This window comes from Nannospalax galili, unplaced genomic scaffold (genome assembly GCF_000622305.1).
Source record: "Nannospalax galili isolate Female #2095 unplaced genomic scaffold, S.galili_v1.0 scaffold65, whole genome shotgun sequence".
NCBI lineage: Eukaryota > Metazoa > Chordata > Mammalia > Rodentia > Spalacidae > Nannospalax > Nannospalax galili.
This window is the reverse complement of record NW_008353294.1, coordinates 655,522-660,987: the sequence shown is the minus strand read 5'-3', so window position 1 is coordinate 660,987 and position 5,466 is coordinate 655,522.

Genomic DNA, 5,466 nt, shown 5'->3' with positions numbered 1-5,466 from the left:
TTAAAGGGGCCAATATAATTTCATAAGAGCATACATATATATAACTAAAAGTTACTCGACAAACAACAAAGCCAGACAGGCGATACCTTCAGTGGAGTTCGGTTAGGATAGATAAAGGCTCTTCCAGACGGTAACCCAACATACTACAGGAAAAATGAACAACAGACCCCAGTTCTATCCAAAGGAATACTGACAATGGATTGCCGTAGATGAGGAACAGCTGACCCTCCTGGAACAGGGACCTCTGGCTGACTAGATTTACCAGAAGGGCAGACAGGGGGGAATGGATGAGGGTGCTGACAACACAGTGGACAGTGACAGGGATGGCAGAGTATGGAGCCTCTAGTGGGAGAGGAAGGCTGTCTATCTGACGAGTTAGTATTCATGCTCAGATGCCGAGGAGCTCAGAAGGTGGGCGACTGTGACCAGTGATAGTCATGTATATAGAGATTAGAAATGCATGTGAAAATGTCTCAATGTCAATTGCTTTGGAATGAATTCTTCTGTATGAAAAAAATAAAATAAAAAAATAATGATTAAAAAACAACAAAAAAAAAAAGAAATATAGAGCAGTATTGCATTGAACATTTAGTCAAAAAATGAAATGCTTGCAGGTAGATGAAAATAAAAAAGCCCAGAAATGAAGGCTAAGAATCTATATTTCCAAGGCTTGCATTTGCTTTTGGGTGCTGACTCACCCCTTACCAAAATCCCAGGAAAATTTATAATTATGGACTGAAGAAAGGTACTGTATTTTTGTATTTTTTATTTCTTTTCATGTTGCAAAATTTATCCTATAATATATATGAAAGTATTCCTGCCTCTTAGAGAATTTGCAGTTTATATATGTTTGTGAATAATACATTTAAAAATTAGCAATTATTCTTAAGGACAAAAGTACAATTAATGTGAAAAATAGTCTAAAATCTTCCACTGTGTAATATACATTAACATATTTATTCATTCAGTAACTGTTTATCATCTGTTTGATATGTCTAGCACAGGATTCTGGGTAAAAATCTACAAAAATCTTGACCAGTCACACAGATGAAGAGATTAGGATAGAAACCTCTAAAATCTAGGAAGAGGAAGAGGATGGAGTATATCAGATAGACAGTGTGTACCAAAACAGAGAAGCAGCCCCAATATTATACAGTACAACAAACATCATCCATTCTGTTCTACAGCAGCTAAGTATACATCTTAAAATAATTAAAGAGGAAGAATTTGAACACACAGGAAAAATATTTAAATATACATGAAAGCAAGTTAAGTTGATTTGATTACACATAATTTCATGTATGGTATTATGATACTATATTTGGTAATTCACAATAAGTATTACGTCAGTTAAAAATAAATAAAGAGGCCAGCCATGGTGGTGGCACACTCCTTTAATCCTAGAAGTTAAGAGGCAGAGGCAAGTGGATCTTAGTGAGATAAAAGTCAACCTGGTCTACACTGCTGGGCTACAAGGAGGCCCTGTTTCAAAAAAACATACAAACAAGAAGAAAAGACAGCAAATAAATAAGCAAATATATGCGTGGTATGGTGGTTCTGATTTGTAATCCCTGAGGCAGGATGATTGTGAGTTCAAGGTCAATCTGGGCTATTTAGCAAGATCCTTGTCTCAAAAAAAGTATGAAAATGAATAGATAAACACACGAATATATAAAATGAAAAATTCTTGACTGAAGATCCTCAGTCTACCGTTTCATTCATCTCCTGGTACATTACAAGTACACAAAGTACCTGATGAAGAGCATAGCAGCCTTTGGACCAAGGGAAGTGAACAGGAGCCCAAGAATCGATCAATTATTCTTTGCTCAGCAACCTGACGACTGCAATCAATTCCACTCAGTGCTGGGAAAAAAATCTGTTCATTACGGTTATGTGCCAGGTTTTGTTCATATTTCCATCTCCTCTATGAACTTTGCTCTATCGGAAGCTACAAGGACATACGTGCCTGTCCTTGGCAGGTCTGCGGAAAGTAAACAAGAAATTCTCTCCTCCGTGGACAGGGGAAAACAAGCAAAAGAGCAGGTTCACAACTTCCATTACTGTTTTTGAATTGTACTGGATGCATTTGCTAGAGCTTGTAAAGATGTTTGTGTTTGGAATCTGAGCTGTTGTACAGATGATTTAAATTTTCCAGTATCTTCAGCAAAAGAAGGAAATTGAGTTTTCACGAGCCATTTTCCTGTGTCCAGTAGATCAAGCAAATCCTAAAAAAAAAATAAAAAAGGCCTTGGAAATTTAAGTAAATCTTTACTTTTCTCTGCCTCTGTCACACTCTCAACGCTTGGTCAAATTTAGTTCTTGCTTTTCTTAATATTTTTATTGACTGGAGAGTTTCATTTGACATATTTTGTTCATATTCAGACCTCCCTCCTGCACCTTGCTTTCCCCTACTTTCCTCTATTATTTTCTTCTGTTAGCGTTTTAGCCTACAAAGTCGATCTGTGTTTCCCAAGTGCTTTAAGGTGTGGGTCTATTCCTTGAAATCTCAGGTGTCACACCAGTAGGAAAAATTGGCTCCTCTCCTAGCATCTATCAATAGACCCTCAGCTAGGACTGGGGCTGCCCACCTCTTGCATCCGGGCGGGGCCCCTCTCTGGCTTTCCTCATGAGTAGTGTATATTAGAAACAGGAAATAGGACTTGAAACTGAGGGAACACTCCATCTCCAAGAGGTGGTATGTTGTTCATTCTCCTGTGAATCTTTGTCTCAGTTCAGACTGCCTTTTTCTCTCTAACTCATTATGTAATTTGTTCAATGTGACCTCTTTTGCTGAGGAACTGTCATCAATCCAGTCATGCAGAAGTACATTTTGGTTTTTAAATGCCGCCTTACCATTGTCCTGTTAAAAAAGATTACTTTTAGAGTGTAAAATTGCTGCTGTGAATGGAGAGTCAGTCCGCTTAGAGCCTGGAAAGCTTCTGTACAGGAAATGACTTCATAAATGGAGAGAAGGAATATATATAGTAAACGGTGTTTCAACACCAGTGGCTAAATGAATGAGCAAGATCTGACTCTGTGTTACAATAATAGAATAAGGATTCTTATGCTGCCTCCAGCGTAACCTAGTAACCTATACTAGTTATTTCTCAGGTCCCAGCAAAGTGCCTAGTCTCAGCTAGCATTTAATGAGCAATGTAAAATAATGCTTATGTCAATGGAAAGTGACATTGGGAATTTATTTCTTCTGCTTGTAGGTGGAGACAACTTGAGATCTTGCCTTTAAGGCTAGACGAATAAGCACTTCCCAGAGTAGCCTAATTCCTCCAATATCAGTACGTGCTTGCCACCTTGAAGCTAAGGTATTCAATAATCACTTGCTTGGGTAAATATTTCCACAGTAATAAAACAAAAGAGAAAACTAACATAAGAAACCCTACCACCCACCAAGCAGTGAAAGTCCCACAAGGAATGGAAGCAGCTGATGCTTTACAGTAGATGCTGATTATTTATAGTAATCTGCAACATGCACAAAGCAAATCAAGCAAGTTTCAAGAAAGCTATATTTTGATGTATTAATTTATATACTATAATCCTATAATCTGTGGCAATGAATCAATGACACAAATTTAAAACACACACGCAAAGGAACACATTCCTCTGAAAATTTAAAAATATCAGTTCTTGACACAACCTGATTCAATCTCCCAGCTCCTACATCCTGTTCTCTTCTAACCACAGGCACAGGCCCACTTCTGTTCTTTGCACCACAAACCTCTGGACTACCCTCCTGGCCCAGATCCACCCACTGCGCCCTGATCCTTTGCACTCCGACCAACCCAGTTCTTCAGTCTAGTTTCCTAGAGCTTTCACAGTCTGCTTCCACCCCACAACTTGCCTTTGCACACCTGAGACCAGCCTTCTTCCCTGACTGTCCCCACCCCCAACCTGCCTGGGATTCCTGAGACCAACCTCCATCCCCCGGTAAGTTTGACCCCGCCCACTGCGCCTTGACTCCCACAACCTGATTCAGTGTCCCAGCCCAGACATCCTGTTCTCAATTCTCGTTAATGAAGCTCCCTCATACAGCAGAGGGCCAGGAACACAAAAAGGTCGCAAATGGCCAATGCGAAGAGCGCAAGAGTCTGCTGAATGATGGTTTTCGGACAGGACTCCTTTATTAAACTTCGCCCACCCAAGGAAGGCAGAAAGATTTTAAGAGCCAGGGAGGAGGTGAATGATCACACAGAAAGAGTCCTAAGAGCTCCTGGGAACCTACTCATATGATTCTATGGCAATAGGGTCAGCATACACAAGTCCCATGCAAACTCAGGCAGACAAAAATCAACATAGAACTGGGAAAATGAACAGCAGACCCCAATCTTATCCGAAGAAACATTGGCAACTGATTGCTGCTAGATGAAGAAGAGCTGATTTTCTTTAAACAAGGGACTCTAGATAAGCTGACTAGACCTCAGCGGATGAACTTGCCCTGGGGAACGTCTGGGGACACTGACTTGACACAGTGGGCCTTAACAGAGACGACAGAGTATGTGGGCTCCCTGGGGGGAGGGGGTCCGGGGGGCTGTGGGACAGTGCCAGTGGGGACGGGGGTAAAAAGATGATTAAGACTATTGAGATGTTTTATATGAAATAAACAAAAAATCAATAAAAACAAACTTCAAAAAAAAATCAAATATTGGTTCTTTTGTTCCTATAAAAGGAGAACAGGGGAAACACCATAAACTACACTTTAAGAAAAGTTTTATCAGCCCCATCTCCACTTGATTCAGTCATTAGTAGATTCTGTCTTTGCCTTTGTTGGGTACTGATGCCATGCTTAAGTGTTAAGTCTTCTTTCTTAAATGAACATAAATGAAAACTCCATTCTAATACCATTTTCTACATTTCCATTAGAAATAAGCAGGAAACTAGGAGTGGAAGTCAAATGTTACAACAGAAAATGTAAGGGAAAATGTCAGTATGTTTTATGAAGGAGTTTACAAATAAACTGAGCATGAAATGAAAACAATAATAGAGTTGACAATGTCATCCTCAAGGAAGTAGAAGATAGCATATCTGGATCTAAGACACCAGTACAAAATGTAGTTTTCCTTATAATGTTTTAAGGTTTCCCTGCAAAAGAGGAAATCAAAGTGAAAAGAATTTCAAAATCTTAATTATTTTACATTATTGAAAATTCAGAAGATTTTGAGGGCTTTCTGTTCCTTAAAAGAAGCAAGTTATCAAAAATTTTGAAGCTTATTATTTTATATGTCTTCTATTTACACAATGATAAGACTCTTAACCACAAATCTATGTATAATGTATGGGCTTCTTTTAATTTATAAAGTCCTGAAATTAAACTGTGATTTTATATATGTATGCATGTGGGCATATTTAAAAATAGAGAATAAAACTTTCAATCACTTTAAAATATATCAGTACTAAAACTCTTCAAAGATGCAGGACTAAGAGGATACTGTTATTGTTATTGCTGTTGCTGTT